The sequence below is a fragment of the Pan troglodytes genome, chromosome X, assembly GCF_028858775.2.
Source record: "Pan troglodytes isolate AG18354 chromosome X, NHGRI_mPanTro3-v2.0_pri, whole genome shotgun sequence".
In the NCBI taxonomy this organism is placed as follows: domain Eukaryota; kingdom Metazoa; phylum Chordata; class Mammalia; order Primates; family Hominidae; genus Pan; species Pan troglodytes.
The window spans coordinates 129,013,125-129,034,702 of record NC_072421.2 but is presented as its reverse complement, the minus strand read 5'-3'; the positions used below and the strand labels follow the sequence as shown (position 1 = coordinate 129,034,702).

At 35.9% G+C, this 21,578-nt stretch overlaps 1 long non-coding RNA gene across 2 annotated transcripts in view; it reads left to right on the top strand.

Moving 5' to 3' along the window:
• The first annotated feature begins 288 nt into the window (after positions 1-288).
• LOC134809282 (uncharacterized) overlaps positions 289-21,578 on the top strand; it is a 218,188-nt gene continuing 196,898 nt past the window's right edge. For both annotated transcript variants that reach the window (XR_010154656.1, XR_010154655.1), the window contains exon 1: positions 289-758. This is a non-coding gene — a long non-coding RNA (uncharacterized LOC134809282). The remainder of the gene's footprint in view (positions 759-21,578) is intronic.

Below are 21,578 nucleotides of genomic sequence, written 5' to 3'. Positions count from 1 at the left end.
TGCTGGGGGGTGCCTCCCAGTTAGGCTGCTCGGGGGTCAGGGGTCAGGGACCCACTTGAGGAGGCAGTCTGCCCGTTCTCAGATCTCCAGCTGCGTGCTGGGAGAACCACTGCTCTCTTCAAAGCTGTCAGACAGGGACATTTAAGTCTACAGAGGTTACTGCTGTCTTTTTGTTTGTCTGTGCCCTGCCCCCAGAGGTGGAGCCTACAGAGGCAGGCAGGCCTCCTTGAGCTGTGGTGGGCTCCACCCAGTTGGAGCTTCCTGGCTGCTTTGTTTACCTAATCAAGCCTGCGCAATGGCGGGCGCCCCTCCCCCAGCCTCGCTGCCGCCTTGCAGTTTGATCTCAGACTGCTGTGCTAGCAATCAGCGAGACTCCGTGGGCGTAGGACCCTCCGAGCCAGGTGTGGGATATAATCTCGTGGTGCGCCGTTTTTTTAAGCCCGTCGGAAAAGCGCAGTATTCGGGTGGGAGTGACCCGATTTTCCAGGTGCCGTTCGTCACCCCTTTCTTTGACTAGGAATGGGAACTCCCTGACCCCTTGTGCTTCCCGAGTGAGGCAATGCCTCACCCTGCTTCAGCTCGCGCACGGTGTGCGCACCTACTGACCTGCGCCCACTGTCTGGCACTCCCTAGTGAGATGAACCCGGTACCTCAGATGGAAATGCAGAAATCACCCGTCTTCTGCGTCGCTCACGCTGGGAGCTGTAGACCGGAGCTGTTCCTATTCGGCCATCTTGGCTCCTCCATTCTGCTTTTAAGTAAGTCCAGTGTATTTAATTTCAGAGATTGTATTTTCAGTTATATAATTCCATTTAGGCTTTTTTTTCTTTGTTTCTTTTTTTTTCTTGGCGAGATTTTCTGTCTTTACATTCATTTCAAATATAGTCCTATGCCATTTATGATGGAGATACATTCTGAGAAATGTGTTGTCAGGCATTTCCTTGTTGTGCAAACATCAGAGTGTACACAAACCTAGATGGTATAGCTTACCCCATTATATAGCTCCATTATAATCTTATGGGACCACCATCATGTATGCAGTTTGTTGTTTTCTGAAACGTCATTATGCGATGCATGACTGTATTTTTTTTTTTACTTCACTAAGAATAGCTAGAAAAATGCTTTAAAATACGTCTGCCAATTCTGTCATTTGTGTCAGCTAGTGATGAGTCTTAGTTGATTTTCTTTTGTATTGAGAATGTATAACATTTTCCTGTTTCTTTATATGTTGAATGATTTTCGATTGCATCACAGACATGATAAATGTTAAATTGTAGAGTATATAAATTCTGTTACTTTTTTTCTGATGAGCGTTTCTTTTGTTTTAACTGGCAATTATGTCAGTTATATTCAGACTGCAATATCTGCTTTTTGGGTGGAATCTTCAGTCTTATTTCATATCTTTTATATTTAACTGAACTTCTTTAAACCTGCTGGGTGATTCAGCATCACCCAAACATATGGTCAGACAGAATTTAGGGATTCATTCCCTTGGTGTTTTCCTTGTGGGATATTCCCTCTTTCTACAGCACTGTTGTTTCTCCAGATTCAGTTTTCTGTATCCCCAGAAGAGAAAGACTGCCTTCCCCCAACCACTACCACTCTGCCCACCTTGCTACCTACACATAGCCTTAAGCTAAAACCATGAAAATGGGAACTCATTTTGTGCAACTCCTCTCTTCCAAGTATAGCCTCTTCATTAGATTCTGTTCTTTTCTATTTCCTCCCCAGTGTCTCCAGTTGGCTGTATTTTGTATTATGTCTGGAATTTGTAGCTGTTACTTGCAGGAGTGTTGGTCTAGTAAGATCTTACTCAGCTATTACCAAAAGTGAAAGTCATCTCTCTCTCTCTTTTTCCCCTAATCAATCAGATTTGCTTGTGATTTAACCATTTAATAAATATGTTAAAATAACACACTTTTAGCTTTACTCATTTTGTGTTTTCTTGTTTATGTGTATCTAATTTAGATTATTTCTTCCCTTCTCTTCATACTGGGTTTAATCTGCTTGTCTCTTCCTACTTTTCTACAGTTGAAATGTAGATAATTGATTTTAAACCTTTCTTCTGTTTAAACATGAGCATTTAAAGTGATAAATATTCTTCGAGGCACTGTTTTAGCTGTATCCTACACATTTTTGTATTGTATTTTCATTTTCATTGTTTGAAGTATTCTCTAATCTTTCTTGTGAGTTCTTCATGTGTTACTTATTAGTATGTGATTTAAATTCCAAATATGTGAGTTTTTTTGAGATGTTCTACTGCTGTTCATTTCTAATTTTATTTCCTTTGTGGTCAGAAAACATATTATTTAGATTTCCATATTTGAAATTTTTAAGACATATTTTATGACCCAGTAGTGTTTTAGAAATGTGAATTCAGTCAATGTGGTTAATTATGTTTTAAAAAATCTTCTTTACTTTTTTCCCACATAGGATAATTTGTATCACTCTGTCTCCAAGTTTATTACCAATTTTTTCCCCCTGTTATCTGCCAGCCGTTTTCATGTTAAATGTCATAGGTTGTAGTCCTAGAATTTCCATTTGGTCTTTTTTATAATTTTGATTTCTCTGTTGGTATACCCATTTGTCCACCTGTTTTGACCACCTTATCTTTTTAAAGTTCTTGAACATATTTATAATAGCTTTTAAAATGTCATCTGCTAATTTAACATCTGGATTATTACAGATTCATTGTATTAACTTTTTTCTTATGATTTTATGTTTTTGAAAATTCATCTCTAGTGATATTTGGTCGCATAGTGGAAACTTGATAATATTTTTTAGAGATTATTGATTCTTATATTTTCTTCTAAGAGTATTTTGATTTTCACTCCAGCTGACTTTTAAATTATAGGCTGATTATCTTAAACTTTTGGAGCCTTCATTTGATACTTTGTTAGTCTGGATCTGACTAGTTTTGCTTAGAGGAGATCCTTAACCTTTGGAGATAGTCCTTATTCTTAAGGTATGGTCTTTCCAGAATTTTAACAGAAAGTCTAATACATTTATAGGCTGGGCGCAGTGGCTTATGCCTGTTTAATCCCTGCACTTTGGGAGGCAAAGGCAGGAGGATCCCTTTGGTCCAGGAGTTGGAGACCAACCTGGGAAACATGGCAAAATCCCATCTCTACAAAAAATACAAAAATTAGTCGGGCATGGTGGCACTTGCCTGTGGTCCCAGCTACTCAGGAGGCTGAGGTGCGAGGATCACTTGAGCTTGGAAGTTTGAGACTGCAGTGAGCTCTGACTATGCCACTGCACTCCAGACTGGGTGACAGAGCAAGACCCTGTTTCAATTAAGATATTTATCAAGGTCTCCTAAATTAATGGAATTTACACTAGGCTCTGTCTCCCTATGGTGAGCAAACACTGAAGTATCTGTTTCAGTTTTTTTTTTTTTTGCCTTATTTCTGTTGCTTTCTGTAAGCTTTCTTATTGTTTTTTCTGTACATATTTGTGTTAGGGTATTTTACATAAAAATTAGAACTCACTTCTCTGTGACACTCCCCTTTCTGGGATTTTCCTCTTCAATTTTTAGCTGTTCTGGCAAGTCCCAACCCCATTTTCTAATACCTCAAACCAATATGACTTGAGATTTCTCCTTGCATTCTAGCTACCTCACATCAAATTTCCTGGGTAGTGCCCTTAGGAGAAAACTACATAGATATGGACCTTACTCAGTGTGGTTTCTTTCTATTAGCAGTTGAATGCAGTCCAGTTTCTGTCTGCTTTCGGGTGCTCTCCATCCAGTACCTTCAAATACAATCATAGGTCACTTAACATTGGGGGTATATTTTGAGAAATGCATCATTAGGCGATTTTTTTGTTGTGCCAACATCATAGAGTATACTTACACAAACCTAGATGGTATAGCCTACGACACACCTAGGCTATGTGATACTGCCTATTGTTCCTAGGCTACAAACCTGTACAGGATGTTACTCTACTGAATACTGTAGGCAATTGTAACACAATGGTAATCATACGAACATATCTAAACATAGACATGGTACAGTAAAATATGGCATAAAAGTTTAAAAATGGTATATTTGTATAGGGCACTTACCATAAACGGAGCTTGTAGGACTGGAAATTGCTCTGGGTGAGTCTGTGACTGAGTTTTGAGTGAATGTGAAGGCCTAGGGTATTACTGTTTACTACTGCAGACTTTATAGACACTGTACACTTAGAGTATACTAAATTTATTTAAAATTTATTTCTTCAATAGTAAATCAAACTTAATTTGGTGTAACTTTCCTACTTTATAAACTTTTCAAATGTTTTAGACTTTTTGACTCATAACACAGCTTAAAATACAAACACATTGTACAACTGTACAAAATATTTTCTTTATATTTTTATTTTATGAGTTTTTTCTACCTAATTTTAAAAAAATCTCTTTAAACTTTGTTGTTAAAAAAATAAGATACAAACAAACACACATTAGCTTAGGCCTATACAGGGTTAGGATCATCAATATCACCATCTTCACTTCCACATCTTGTCCCGCTGGACCACTGGAAGGTCTTCAGAGGCAATACCATGCATGAAGTTGTCGTGTCTTATGAAAATAATGTCTTCTGGAATACCTCCTGAAGGATCTGCCTGAGGCTGTTTTACAGTGAACTTACAAAGATAAATAGAAGGAGTACATTGTAAAATAATGATAATTAAGTATAGTATAGTAAATACATAAATCAGTAACATAGTCATTTATTATTATTAACAAGTATTATGTACTACACATAATTGTATGTGCTTGACTTTTATATGACTGTTAGTGCAGAAGATTTGTTTATACATCACCATGACTATGTGAGTAATCTGTTGCACTACATCATGACAGCTCTGATATCACTGACATTTTTCAGTGTCATTATAATCTTATAGGACAACGATTATATATTCAGTCAGGTTGACTGAAACATTGGTATGCAGCAGTTGACTGTAGCTCATTTTTAATATTTTGTACAGAGTTTTGTAAATCTGTGAGGTGATTGTCCAAAACAAGCCACTCTGCCATTGCCAGACCTCAAATTGGTTCTCTTTTAAAAAAACATTCAAAAGAGAAAAAAATAAACTTTTCATGACACATCTCACAGAATAAAATGTGCATATGTGTTTACAAGCAAAAATAGAAGATGTCAAAGTTATCTGCAGCTCCCCACATATTATATAACTCTATCTCAGGATGGGGGACAGCCATGTAATCTCACTTAGCCTCTCAGTAACCTGTTAACAAAACACAATATGATGTTTATGCCTATTTTACTTCATGGGAAATGCTAGTTTATCTGGTCAATTTTCTGTTCTTCCCTTACTTGGCCTAATGGCAGCATTTGAGAGATTTGATCACTCTTCTTCATACCCTTTGTTTTGCAAAACAATACACTCTCCTGATTTACCTACTAGCTAACTAGCCCCTCCATTTCAGTATTCTTTTAAGGTTGTTTTTTCTCCATAACCTCCTAAGATTGGAATTCCTCAGGCCTCAGTTCTTGGACTTTTTGTCTTTTCTAGCTAGTTATCCCTTAGTGACCTCATCCAGTCCTGTGGCTTTAAATATACTCTGTATGTTGACAATTTTCATATTCATATTTCCAATTCACATCTCTCCCCTGAAATGCAGACTCAAATAATCAAATTCTTAACTAACATTGCTTCTTTTTTGGTTTAATGGATATCTCAAAATTAACGTGAAAAATTTAACTCTCACTCTGTCTTCGTACCTCCTCTCTCCAAAATATTTTCTGATAGCCCCATCTTCATTATGTCCATTCTCTATTCCAGTTATTTAGAACACAAACATTTGAGTCATCTTTGACTCTTTTTTTTTCACAACCTGATCCAATCCATCATTAAATCTTAGTGACTCTTCCTTCAAATTATTTTGAAAATCCTGTGACTTCCCACCACTTTTTATTACCACCTTGTTCTAGGCCACCATCAACTTTCACTTAAGCTGTTGAAATATTCTTCTAAGTAGTCTCTATGCTTCTGCCCTTGACCCATTAAAGTTGATTCTTCATACAATAGTCAGAGTAACCCTTTTAAAATGTAAGTTGAATCAGGATACTCCACTTCTCAAATACCTTTAAAAACCTACCATTTCCTTCAAAGTAAAAGTTAAAGCCTTTGAGAAGAACCTCCAAAATGGGACGTAAGTAACTCCAAAAATCTCCTTCTCTATAAAAGTAATAGAAACACTGACAACAATTGTCAAAGCAAATTTTTTTAGAACTCTGGAAATTAATCAAAAATTTACAATAATCTAAGAAGCATTTATTCAAGAAAGAAAACATCTTAATGAGAAGTGGCCTTCATGGTGTTTTAATTTGCCCGAATCCCATTTGTTCTCCCTAAATCCATGATAGCTTTGAAAATCAACAGCCTCACAATGATAGCAGCCATGAAAACCAGAAGCTTAGCCACCATGGGAGAGGGTATAACAGGTTTGAATTTTCCCCAAAACCACCTCCCCACAGAGTTGCCACGATTTGACTTTTCTAATAGATTGTTGAAAAGCACATTTTCTGGGGTTCTTTTTATTTGAGCTGACTAATAAGTCACTGTGTAAATAACCCTTTTCCCAGGACATTTGCCAAAAGAATCAGTGGAAGTTGTTTAACAGGGCAGCTACTTGAGGTGTTGTTACCAGTTGGTACTAACAAAAGACTGACTAAAATACTTAAAAAGAAAAACTGGTGGACGAGATGGCCATAAAGAGCTTTGAAAAGTTTTAGCACACTCATAGGATCTAGAAAGCCACACATGGACACATGTAGACTATGTGAATGTCCAGGAAAGCCCTGAGAAGATCCTATTTCTTGCCTGTCGTTCACTTTGAAGCTCTGTGCAAGCAGGGTATAAAGGTTAAGCCGGAGTTGTAAACTGCCTGAGAGAGCATTGAATGTGTGCCACAATATACAAACAGAGCTCCTCTGTCACGGCTAGGAGACTTATTAGTTCAAGACATTTAATTAAATCTCTGTCCAATCATTAGCTGACTACTAAGCTAACCAAGCAGACAATTCAGTAGTTGAACAGCACAAATAATACAGACTTTAAATAATCCATGAAAGTCACTAACAATAAAATAGCTGCAAGAACAAAAGCAATAGACAGTAATAACAAATCCTGGTGAATGAGAGGAATTTGAATTCCAGAATTTTACATTATATCACTTAAAATGTACATATTTCAACAAAAAATTATGAGCCCCTCCAAAATAAGAAAGTGTGTTCTATACACACAAAAGCAATCAACAGGAAATGTTCCAAAGGAAGCCCGGATGTTAGACTTACCAGATAATACTACAAATTAGCTATTGCAAATATGTTCAAAGAAATAAAAAAACTCTAAAGAATTAAGAAAAATGTAATAACAATATCTCACCCAATAGCCAATATTAATAACAAGATAGAAAATTTAAAAATAACCATATAGGGGTTTTGGAGTTGAAAATAGAATAACTAAAATAGAAAATTTATAAGAGAGACTCAATAGCATATTTGAGAAAGCAGGTGACAGAATAAATGAACTTGCATATGTGTTAATTGAGAGTATACTGTCTGAGAAACAGGAAGAAATAACAAAAAAAATGAACAGAAACTCAGAGACCTGTGAGACATCATCAGGCATACCAATATATGTATAATAGAAGTTCCAGAAGAAGAAATAAAAGGAAAAAGTATATTTAAAGAAATAATGGCTGAAAACTCTCCAGATAAGACCAAACACATTAATGTATACATCTAACAAGCTCAACATTTCCTGAGTAGGATAAATTCAAAGAGATCCACACCTAGATAAATCATAATCAACATGTCAAAAGCCAAAGCAAAGAGAGAATTTTAATAGCAGCAAGAGGAAGAGTGACTCATCATGTACAAAAGTTTCTCAGTAAGATTAACAAGTGAATTCCCATCAGAAATCATGTAGCCCAGAAGGCAGTGGATTAACAAATTTACAATATACAGAAGAGATGCTGTCAATGAAGAATTCTATATCTAGCAGAGCTATCCTTTGCTAGATGGAAAATGAAGGAGAAAATAAAAAATTTTCCAGATAATCAGAAACTGACAGAATTTGTTGCCAGCAACCCTGACTTACAAGAAATATTAAAGGGTGTCTTTCATGCTGAAATAAAAGAACACTAGACAGTAACTCAAATCCATGTGAAGAAATAAAAAACACTGTTAAAATGACTGCATACATAAATATAGAATAAAAATGTATAAATGATTTTTAACTATTTTCTTCTCCTTCCTGATTTAAAAGACAGTTTCCTAAGGAAATCATTACAAATCTGTGTTAATGGGTTTATAAAATCCATCTGACATCATTATGACAAAGGAATGAGGAAGAAACTGAGTAATATAAAAGCTAAGTTTATATATAACTATTGGAATTTAAGTGTTACTTATCCAAAGTAGATTGTGATATGTTAAGATGTTAATTGTAATCTCTAATGCAACCACTGAGTATATAGCTCAAAAATATCATAAAATAAACAATATTGGAATTAAAATGAAATACTGGAAAATTTCTCTCTAACACAAAAGAAGATAGTAATGGAGAAATACAGGAAAAAGTGAGATATAAAGCATACAGAAAAGAAAGGAAAAAATGGCATATTTAAATCCTATCATTAATAATTACATAAAAGGACAGAAATTGACCAAAGGGATTAAAAAGTATTAAAACATGATCCAACTATATGCTATCTGCAAGAAACTCACTTTAGATTCACACACCCAAATAGATTGAGAATAAAAGTTTGGAAAAATATATAGTATGTAGAAAGCACCCACAACAGAGCTGGTGGACCTAAACTAATATTAGATGAAATAGACTTTAAGATAAATATTTTTATTATAGACAAACACACAGCTGACATCAACTTAGTGGTGAAAGACTGAAGACTTTCCCTCTAGATCAAGAAGACCAGCATTTCTACTTTTGCCACTTTTTTGTGACATTGTACTACAATTTTTTGCCAGAGCAATTAGGCAAGAAAAAGAAATAAAAGCATCCAGATTGGAAAGGAAGAAGTACAATTCTGTCTATTCACAGATGTCATGATCCTGTATATGGAATATCATAAAGAGTCCACAGAAACTATTAGAATTAATAAATTCAACAAGGTTGTGGGATACAAGATCAATATACACAATCAGTGTTATTTCTATACACTAGCAATAAACAACCAGAAAATGAAACTAAGAAAACAATTTCATTTATAATAGTGTCAAAAAGGATAAAATACTTAGGAATAAAATTAACACATGAAGTGAAAGATACATACAATGAAAACTACAAAAAATTGTTGAAAGAAAGTAAAGAAGACCTAAGTAAATGGAAAAACTTAGCTTAGAAGACTTAATATTGTTAAGATAGCAATACTTACCAAATTGATCCCCAGACTCAACACAATCTCTATCTATTTCCCTGTTGGAATTTACAACATTCATATAGAAATGCAAGAAACCAAAAATTGATATAAAATGCAAGGGATCTAAAACAGCCAAAACTATCTTGAAAAATAAGAATAAAGTTGGAGGAGTCACAATCCCCTACTCCAAAACTTATTAAAAGAATACGGTAACCAAAGCTGTGTGGTACTGGCCTAAAGACAGACATATTAGTGAGTGAAGTAGAGTTGAATATCCAAAAATAAATATGCACATATGGTATGACAAGGTGCCAAAACAAGTAGATGGGGGAAGTAATAGTTTTTTCAGCAGATGATACTGGGAGAACTGCATCATTCCCTCATGCAAGGGGATGAGGTTTGAACCTTATCTCATATCATATACAAAAGTTAATTCAAAATGGATCAAAGACCTAACTGTAAGAGCTAAAATTTTGTAATTCTTAAAAGAAAATATAGAGATAAATATTTGTGACATCAGACTAGGCAATGGTTTTTAGATATGACAACGTAATTATAAGCCACAAAAGGAAGTGGAACACAAACTGGACATCATCACATTTAAAAACTTTGTGCTTCAAAGGACATTACCAAAAAATTGAAAAGACAACCCATGAAGTGGAACAAAATGTTTGCAAATCATATATCCCATAAGGAATTTATATTTGGAGGATGTAAATAGCTCTTACAGCTCAATAATAAAAAGAAAAATAACCCAATTAAATATGGGCAAATGATACGCAAAGACATTTCTCCAAAAAAGATGTACAAATGGCAAATAAGCACATGAAAATATATGCAACACCATTAGTGTTAGGAAAATGCTCATCAAAACTACAATGAGATACCACTTTTCACTCACTAAGATGGCTCTAATAAACTTGACAAACAATAATAAACATTGGCTAGGATGTGAAGAAATTGGAAACTTCATCTATTGCTGTGGCGTGAATTCCTCTTTTTTTCTAGTTTTGCAAACACATCTGTATTTATATCCTAAAGCTTATTATATCTGAAAATATAGGGACAAGCAACTGAAGAATAGACAAATAATATTTATAACATGATTGCACATCTTTGTGAATGCTCTAAACGTCACTAAACTGTACAATTTAAAATACTGAATTTTATGGTATGTGAATTATATCTCAATGAAGCTTTTTTATTTTTTTAAATAAAACAAACTAAAACCCTTACAATGGTCTAGAAGTACCTGCATGATGTACCCTACAATGGTCTAGAAGTACCTGAACAATCTGGTCCCCATTCCTCTCTCAGCTCATCTGATGCTTTCTTCTATTTTGCTCCCTCCTCTCCAATCACACTGGCTTCCCTGGTGTTCTTCAAATACATTTCTCATTCTTTTGTCTTAGTGCCTTTGCCTGGAATATTATTTTCCTACATATTCACATATGTAGGAAATTTTAAATTATCCTAATTAAAATGGAAGCTCCTAACCTATTTCTCCTTATATATCTTACCATTGCTTTTATTTTAAAAAAATACTATATGGTTTATATTTATGGTTTAAGTCTCTTTCTCAATAACATACCACTTCATTAGTCTGGAGACATTTTTATTTGTTGAGGTATTCCCAAAGCCAAGAACAGTGCTTGGCACACATAGTGGCTTCTCTTTCTGTCTCTGTGTACTATGTGAGTGCATGTGCGCATGCACACATGTTATTTGTGTGTTTGTGTTTAGTTGTTATTTTTGTTGAATGGATGAATGAAGGAATGGATGACATACCACCTACCCACCCCCTTGCTCACATAACTTACACTTACTTGTCTTCTTCCTGTTCCTTAAACATGCTCAGTTCTTCCTTTCTTTCAGGCCTTTACATTTTTTTCCCCCTTCATTCTAGTATACTCATCTCCTCACTCTTCAATATTTGTACTAAGCATTTAATGTGAATCCTTCAGTCTCAGTTTAAATATAATTTCTTTTGAGAGCTCTTACCTGAAAATTCTATCATAAAGAAGTCTCACTCATTGCTCTTTGCTCCAGCTTTCTGTTTGTTTCCTTCAGAGTACTTCTTATGCTCTTAAATTGTTTTGCTTATAAATGTGATAGCCTGCTTAATGTCTGTATTTTAAAACATTTAGTCCCTACTAACAAATAGCAAGAAATTTGTCTTTTTTTCCTGTAGATCCCCAGTGCTAGCAAATCACCTAACACATGGAATATATTCAATAAATATTGGTTGAATAAGTGAAGTAAGGTGCAAAAAGAGGCAAAGTGTGAAACATCCTTCAACACTTACATCCTGACACACACACATGCCTGTATATGCTCTCCATAATTCCCTGTATGAGCTTTAGTCAAGAAAAGTGTGATAACCTTGCTACACATAGAATAAATTAAGCCTTTCAATATAAGGGCATCTCTGGTACTAGAGTTATATAATACTAATGATGATGATAAGAACAGCCATTATGGAAAACAGTATAAAGATTCCTTAGAAAACTAGAAATGGAATTACTGTATGAGCCAGCAATCTCACTTCTGAGTATATACCCGAAGAGAATGAAATCACCACCTCATAAAGATATCCACACTCCCATGTTTTTTTGAAGCAATATTCATAACAGCCAAAGTATGGAATCAACCTAAGTGTCCATCAAAATATGAATAGATAAATAAAATGTGTCATAGATACACAATGGAATACTATTTAGCCATAAAAAGAACAAAATTCTGTAATTCACAACAACATGGATGAGTTTAGAGGTCATTATGCAAAATGGAAAAAGCCAGGCACGGAAGAATAAATACCACATGTCCTCACTCACATGTGGATGCAAAAAAGTTGATCTCATAGGAGTAGACACTAGAATTGTGGTTACTAGAGATGGGGAAAGGTTTGAGGAAGAGAGGATAGCCAAAGTTTGGTCAACAGGTACAAAGGTACAGCTAGATAAGAGGAATAAGTTCTAGTGTTCTGTAGCACTAAAGAGGGACTGAAATCAACAATATTTATTGTATATTTTCAAATAGCTAGAAGAGCAGATTTTGAATGTTTCCAACACAAAGAAATGATAAATGTTTGAAGTGATGAATATGTAAATTAACCTTATTTGATTATCACATACTCACTGTATCCCATAAATATATACAATTATTATGTCAATTAAAAATAATAAAAATGGGAATAGTAAAAGTAATAAAGTATTTTAAGGTGCTTACTATTTGCCAAGTACTGTACTAAGTGTTTTACACTGTTTATCTTATGCTCATAAGCAACACTATGAAGTAGAGGTTATTATATTCTATACTACATAGCTGATAATGAGGGTTTCAGAGGGATTAAAATATATTGCCCAAGTTCAGGTCTTTCTGACAATAAAGCTTGTGTGTATATGTCCATGTATATATGTGGACAAGCAGATATGGGCATACAGGGCCATGACTCAAATGCATTAGTGAAAAACTTTATTTGATGATTATTTTAATTGAGCCAACGACAACAAAAAATTGCAGGAACAAATGAGCACTTTTCTATGTACTCCTTTCTACGTGATGAAAATGGTAGATTGACTAGTTCTGCTTTCATGACTTGTTAAAACCAAAGGACCATTCTGTAGGTAATTAATTTTATTTTCTTACTACTTAGTACTGACATTGTTGACAAATTCACTAAAAGTTCAATGATTTCTTCTTAATTTTTTTCAAATTTTAAAATTTATTTCTGTGAAATACTTCCTGGAAAAGTTGTGGTTATGGTGCTCAAGTGCATTTTGTTTGCTCTGCTGCTGCCAGTACACAGCATGAAGCTCTTTTCTCAGCGATGTCGATTTTTTAAGGGGTCAGTTCAACCTTCTAAGATGTTGTTTTGTGATTTTGGCACACCTTATGAGGAGACGGTGTGCAGAGACGCAGAGTTGTCCATTATCAGCTACGAGTCATAACTGCTGTTTGGCAGAGATAAGAAATTTAAACAAATTTCCCAAGGCTTAGGGTAGTTCTAAAGTATTGCTTATTTATTATGACTCAGACTTGTTTATTTTGTAATACAAGGAAGATTTGGAGAAGGCAAATTTCACAGCAAACTTTTAATATAAAGGCACCTAACACATGCAACTATAACTGAACAGTTGTTCTTATAATTTCTTACATTTTCTACTCATCCAGAGTCTTGGCTTCATGTTAGAAAGCTTCCTGTAGCTTGTTCTCCACTTCCAGATGTAACACATTTCTCTCTAGAGAGAGTCTTGTCTAACTTCTCCTTGAGGTAATCAAAAGGAAAGAAGTTAGTTTACGTGTCTAATTTTCTCTCACAGCTAAAAAGGTCCCTGCCTCTCCCCAATAAATTTCTCTCTGTCAGCACAAGGCACATCTCATTTCTTGTTCCTCTCTACCTCCTCTTAGTTCCTAATGAAAATGATCAAACTCTAATAAGTATTAGGCTTGCAGTTTTCCTCCCTTTTTCCCCCTTCCATCTGAGAAATCATATTTGTTTCCATCCTCTAGTGTTTGACTTCATCTGCTCACTGTGTCTTCTTGTTAGTTAATAGTACCTTCCTTCTAGTTTCAGGGTTGCGTTAGGTTAGATGAGAAGGATTAGAAAACATCAGAAATTAAACTTACATGAGAATTTTTTCAGGATTAAATTGATAATGTTACGACAAAATTTGTATAGCACCATAGATTTCTTTTCCAAAGAGTTCTTTATTGGGGTTCCCATGCTTTTCTCATTTTCGTTTGCACTTACAATAGTCTTCAGTCAGCTTCTGTTGTTGATGGATAAAGTATTAATTCCAGGAGTGCTTACCAGAGTGAAATAGAATAGATCCAACTTTGGGTGTACCTGCCAGGATGTATCCAGAAGCAATGGTGGAGTCAATTAGATTGAAACAAGTTTGGAAGCTTTTATTAGTCATACGTTACTGAGTTTAGTATTTTCTTTTTTCCAGAGTTGGGCTGACTCACTGACATTTTGACCCAACCTCAAAGATAATAAGATAATAAACACAAATTTTCAGTCTGTCATATTGTCATGGAATATTTTTAAATGATACAGTCATTATTGGTATAGACATAGGCAAATGACCACTCATACAATGGGTGTGGATTTTAAAGGGCAAATTGACAGGTATTTTTTTGGTTGATACATATTCAATGTCCACCATATGCTAGACATTGTGATAGAAATGTGACTTGTATTATCACATTTAATTTTCAAAACCACTTTTGTGAGGTAGGCACTCTTATAATCCCCATTTTATAGATGAGAAAACTGAGGTGTAAATATGGAAAGTGATGAGCTGAATCTGAAATAATTGTGCATAGCAGACTTAAATACATGCATATTTGAACCCCATACTGATGCAAGCCTCATTGAGTGTTGGAATTATAGGTGATTTTTAAATTTATTCTCTACCGTTTTATCTACTTTTAAATAATTAACATTATAATTTAAAAATACTGTATATATTTGCTTTTTAAAAGACATTCCTCCTGAGTTAAATTTGCTGTGTTTGTAAGGTCAACACCTTTAGATCACCTTTGGAAGTTGGAAGGAATAGTGCACACTCATAGAGAAAATATAGCCCTATCTACTGATCAAGACATGTAATTGCATTTTCCATAATGTCTATCAGTTCTAGTTCTCAGTAGGTTCACAGTCTTGAAGGCCTTCTTGCTTCAGCAGAGGACCTTCTATGCAGACACTTATGTAGTAGTTAAGTAATTTTTTTCTCTCTACTCACCTCCATCACTTCAAAGTGTGGGTTATGACACATTTTACACCAAAAGCATTGAGATAAGAATTGTCGATTTTGCAACTTTGCTCTTTTTCACCTAAAAAAGGGAATCTCAGCATATTATTATTATATTATAATAGAATATTTCCAATTTAGTAAAATAAAATCAAACTGCTCAGGATTAAAATGTACTAATTATTATTTTATTTTAAAACTCTCCTTCAAGGCTGCCCTGTGTACTACTTAAATGGTGGTACTATAAAAGTTTAACATTTTTTTTCTCAGTGGAAAGATTTTACATGCCTGTTGGAAATAGAGAAAACACTTTAATTATCTTATAAAATGTTGTTTAGTATTTCTACCTTGTTATTTTTACAAGTCAATATCAAACTGTTGGTTAGATGAGCCTCCATGCGATATTCACATTCTTTTAGGACTCTTTCTTCCTAATTATTTTTCTTAGAGCATTTTCGTATCCTTGTCTCTCAAGATGTAAATGAGGGGGTTCAACATAGGGGTCACAACACCATAAAATACAGAGATGCTATCATTTTGATGTTGCTTCTCTGGCACGTGTATACCTATGTAACAAAACTACACGTTCTGCACATGTACCCCAGAACTTAAAGTATAATAAAAAATACTTTCAAAAAAAATACAGAGATGACTTTACCCTCATCTTGGGATTCCCTTGACTGAGGTTTCAAGTACATGTAGGTGGCTGTCCCATAAAATATGATGATCACAGTCAGATGGGATCCACAGGTGGAGAAAGCTTTGAGTCTGGCCTCTGCAGAGTTGATCCTCAGCACAGCAACCACAATGTGAGCATAGGCGAAGAGCATGAAGGTGAAGGGCAGGTGCAAGGTGAAGGGCAGGGACAAGGTGAATATGCCGATGACTAGACCGAGGATGAGGCTGCCTGGGATGTCTGAGCAGACAAGCTTCAACAATTCCTGCACCTCACAGGTAAAATGGTTGATGACATTGTGTCCACAAAAATGGGCAGGAATTGCAATGATTGGTATTAATGACATAAGGAAGGCACTGGCCCAGGTCACCATGGCCAACTGTATGCAGACCTTATTGTTCATAATGATGATGTAGCGCAGGGGATTGGAGATCACAACAAATCTCTCATAAGCCATGACAGCAAGGAGAAGACACCCTGTCATCCCCAGAAAAAAAGCACTGGTCATCTGGGCATAACAGCTGTTATAGGAAATGGTGGGGTCGTCTCTTAAGCCATTGAACAACAAAAAAGGTACTGAATTGCTGGAGTAGCAGATATCAAGGAAGGACAGGTTGCTTAGGAAAAAACACATAGGAGTGTGAAGCCACCCATCAACTTTAACCACAACAATAATGAGACTGCTACCAACAAATGTGATCAGGTAGACCACTATCATGGTGCGATAAAAGGCAATCTGAAATTTTGGATGGTTGTACAAACCCACCAGGATGAACTCTGTCACTTCACTGCCATTATCAATAACCAGAATATCCATTTTGTTCTATCTGCCGAGAAAGAAGAAGGAATTCAATTCATTTTAATTTGAGAGGCAATTATTGAGTATTTGCTATATCCTCAATCTCTATATTGGGTGCTATTAGGAAGAGATGTCTACAAAACAAGTAATGTCATTTGGATCTTTATGTTTTAATTTGGGAGATAAAACATTCATATACAGCATAAGATTAATTTGCTAAGTAGCACATCCATTGTGAGTCTTAATTTCTTCATCTTTAAAATGAGGGAGGTTGGACTTTACTTTTGAACACTCCTCTTAAAGAAAAGGTGCTATCTTATTGTTCAAATGTAATCAGATTCCCGAATCACAGAATTGCTAATTATCCTTTCCCACTATGGATATTTGTCTTTAGCTGATTCACATCCATGACATAAAATGTGTGCCCAGTTCACTCTCACTTCTTCCTTACCCTGAATATCCAATCAGTCACCAAGTCCAATTGGCTCTTCCTCCTACGTATATTTCAAATCTACCTATAATGCTTATGTAGTCAGAGCCACCATTATCTCTCATCTGTACTAATAGATGAGTTGCCTAATAGATCTCCCTACTTCCATTCGTGCCTCTCTATAGTCTATTTTCCGCAGAGCAGCCAGAATCAACTTTAACAAATAAACACAATTAAAACCATATCCTGTCTATGCTTAAAACCCACTTGAGGGCTTCTAATTGTACTTAGAATAAAATCTAACTTATTACCAAAACCTACAAGACTCTAAATGATCTGACCCCAACCTTATCTTGCACTGTGTTTTCTCATCGTGTTCCAGCCATACTGTCTTTATGAGGCACTCCAAGCTTGTTCACATTTCAGGACTTTTGCACATTGTGTTCTCTGTGCTGGAAATATTCTTCCTACTCTTTTTTTGCTTTGTGAACTCTTAATAATCCTTGATATTATATCTCAGCTTAAAAGGGGCTTTTTTTTTAAACTTTAAGTTCCGGGATACATGTGCAGAGTGTGCAGGTTTGTTACATATGTATACGCCTGTACTTGTCAACCCGTCATGGTTTGATAGGGTTTTAAGCCCTGCACACATTAGCTATTTGTCCTGATGCTCTCCCTCCCCTCAACCCCCACACCCTGACAGGCCCCAGTGTGTGTTGTTCCCCTTCCTGTGTCCATGTGTTCTCATTGTTCAACTCCCACTTATGAGTGAGAACATGCAGCGTTTGGTTTTCTGTTGAAAATGAAGTTTTTAAGAAAAGTCTTCTTTAACACCACCCCTTCTTTGAAATCAAAATCAGATCTTTTTGTTACAATTGTTCATCGCACCCTGAACTTGTCCTGCATGGCCCTTATCACTGTTTGTAGTTATGTATTGATGTAACATTTAATTTCTGTATTCTTACTAAATTATAAACTTTGGGACAGAAGAAGCCCCAACTGTCCTGTGCACTGGCTTATTTTCATCACCTCACACAGTGCCTGGCACAAAATATGGGTTTAATACATGTTTGTGGAATGAATCAGTGCCAGTTATTTGACTCTTCTGTCTTACCTAATGTCAAGAAATTGATTTGACTGAAAGTGCATTAAATTGGCTGGAGAAAATAAATGTTCGAGGGTGAAAAGTCTATGATAAGAAACAGGATCTCATGTTTTTCAGTTTTATGAATGCCTTGTAGCTCAGAAATAAACTTCAATGCTTTGCCTTTTTAAAATCCTACAGTTTGCCCTTTGCATGGAGGGAAGGTGGTATAGTGAAGTGAGGAAATGAAGATTATTTTAGAAACCGAAACAAAGTGTTTTTTTTTTTTTTGAAACAGAGTCTCACTTTGTCACCCAGGCTGGAGTGCAATGGCACGATCTCAGCTCACTGCAACCTCCGCCTCCCCAGTTCAAGCAATTCTCCTGCCTCAGCCTCCCATGTAGCTGGGATTACAGGCATGTGCCACCATGCATGGCTAATTTTTGTATTTTTAGTAGAGACTAAAATTACATGTTGGGGTTTCGCCATGTTGGCCAGGCTGGTCTTGAACTCCTGACCTCAGTTGATCCGCCCACCTTGGCCTTCCAAAGTGCTGGGATTACAGGTGTGAGCCACTGCACCCGGCCAGAAACAAAGTGTCTTTACACCTTTTCATCCATCCAAATTTTTATTTACTTTGTTTGGTCTGGTTTTATTAAGTATGAATCCTATCACAGACCAGCTCATTATTAAAGTCAAGATTTTTTTTCCTGGATATTCTGTAATATCCATCCATCAAGTTCTAGTCACAAATCAGAATATTGGGTCTTTATGGTATATAGTTACAGAGACTCATGAGGCAAGTATCAGGTTTTGGTGAGAGCAGGCTGTGGATGGAAAGGTTTGTCTTAGGAGCTGGGCAGCAGGAAGTATCATCCAGGTTAATGGCATAGATAATCTTTTTGGATTCTCTACTCAAGACATACACCAAGCCTCAGAAGGCAGAAGACCTTTATGGACAAGTAATTCAGGAAGTAAAGTAATAGATTGTAACAGGATCCTCAATAAAATTTGATGCAGAACAAGGAGACTCTGAATAGGAATCAAGAACCAAGGCCAGGCAATCTGAAAAAAACTACTTAACTGCTGTGCAACATCTAACTGAAGTTGTTTCTACTCATTACAGAGTCATCCTACAAGGAGAGCCTTGGTGTCCTTTAATGAGAAGTAGAATGCTCCTTTTTGTTCTGTAGATATTCCCAGGTTTGGAATCAGAAAACAGAATAAATATGAAGGGAAAATGGTTCTTGAAATAGAGTTATTAGACTGAAACTGAGACAAAAGTCAGCTGATCTGGCCTTTGTGCATTAGACATCACAACTCTGGTTTCCAAATAGTGTTACAAGAATGGGACTTTCAGGGTACATACTTTTTCAAGGGGTACTAAAGTTTCATACTAGAATGACGACATATTTAATCATAAAGCCTTAGTTAGGCTTACAGTCCTCATCATCTTATAGCCCTAAAGATCGCAAAACAAACTAAAAAAAGGCCAGAATAAATAGTGGGAAAATAACACATTTTTGTATTTATATGATTTAAATGCATCTCACCAGACTAACCATATATTTTTTTATTGAATAATTCAGTGTTTTAGCACTGTGAGAGCCACAATCTTTCTAAACTAACTAGACATATGTAGAGATACCCACACATAAATTCACAGCTTTTTAAATTTTAGAAATATTTTGGGTACACTTCATGGCTTTTCTTCACACAGGTTTCTCAAAACAGGCATTCCTCGTCCCACCTACCATGCAAGACAAGAGTGTGCTTCCCAGGAGGATTCGATTCATTTTCAATATTAAAATTAAGGGACATGTGGAGTATCATCCTTTTTCCCTGAGCTCCTCAGAAAGCTCCCAAAAGCACAAACTATACTTTATGAAAGGGATAGTGCCTACAGGCAGGAATTTCTATTATCCATATCTTGCAGTATAGAGTGGTGGTTAAGAAAATGGATTGCGCAACCGTGTTTGAATCCTGGATCCATCACTGATACACTATGTGACATTGGTAGTTTGTTTCACTTGTTTATACCTTAGTTTCCTCGGTTGTAAAATTGGGATAATTGCAGTATATATATCATAGAATTTTAGTGCTATATATGTATTATCTACTATTATATTAAAATGAGGCCCCACTTAGGAAGTATCACTCATGAGAAAGTGAACACCTTGGTTGTCTTTCTTTTCTGGAGGGCAGAAAGAAGAATAAATGAGGATACAAACAAGGCACTATGGTCAGATTATATTATAAGCCCTCTGAAAGCAGAACCTACATTTTATTGATTTCTGTAACTCTAGTACGTGGCTCACTTCCTGGCACATAGCAGGAAGTCACCAAATATTTTTGGAATTGAATGTATTGTACTCAACTGAATAGCAGAAAGCAAAATAAATAAATATGACGAAATCTACTAAGCTCTCTAAGAGTTGTGTTAATATAGCCCTTTGTATATTGCAACATTGTCAGCTCACTGAGGTGTTAGAGTCTGTCAAGGGGAGTGAATTGCAGTTGCATCGTGGGAGGTCCATGTCAAGACTGACCATTCCACATATTCATGCTGATTTGTTCCAAGAAACAAATATGGCTTCTTTCCTTCTTGCCAGGGCATACGATTCTTCACTTGCTTTTACAGTGAATTGTGTCTTGATTTTGCTCAGCATTTTAGGAACCAATGGGTCCAAAATATGAACAATGGAAGGAGAGGACAATCTTAAACATTTTCTGATGCTACCTTCTGAGTTTATTCATTGTGGCTTCAATGAAGCAGTTTCACTGAAGAGACTTCAGGCACCAGGTCCCTAAAAGGCAACTAATTCCCACTACTGAGTTGAAGGTGTATATTCATTTGGGAGTGTTATTTTTATGTCATTAAATTACATGTAGCTTTTGCTCACTAATTCCAAGGCTTCATTACTGACTATATGATGAAACTTTTGACTAACATTGTTAACTCCGTTTCTGCTCTTGAGTTACCAAGGAGTAGGGCCATTCCTAGGATAATTACTGAGTACCCTGTTTCTTTTTTTTCTTTTTTTTTTGTTATTATTATACTTTAAGTTTTAGGGTACATGTGCACAATGTGCAGGTTAGTTACATATGTATACATGTGCCATGCTGGTGTGCTGCACCCATTAACTCGTCATTTAGCATTAGGTATATCTCCTAAATCTATCCCTCCCCCCTCCCCCCACCCCACAACAGTCCCCAGAGTGTGATGTTACCCTTCCTGTGTCCATGTGTTCTCATTGTTCAATTCCCACCTATGAGTGAGAACATGCGGTGTTTGGTTTTTTGTTCTTGTGATAGTTTACTGAGAATGATGATTTCCAATTTCATCCATGTCCCTACAAAGGACACGAACTCATCATTTTTTATGGCTGCATAGTATTCCATGGTGTATATGTGCCACATTTCCTTAATCCAGTCT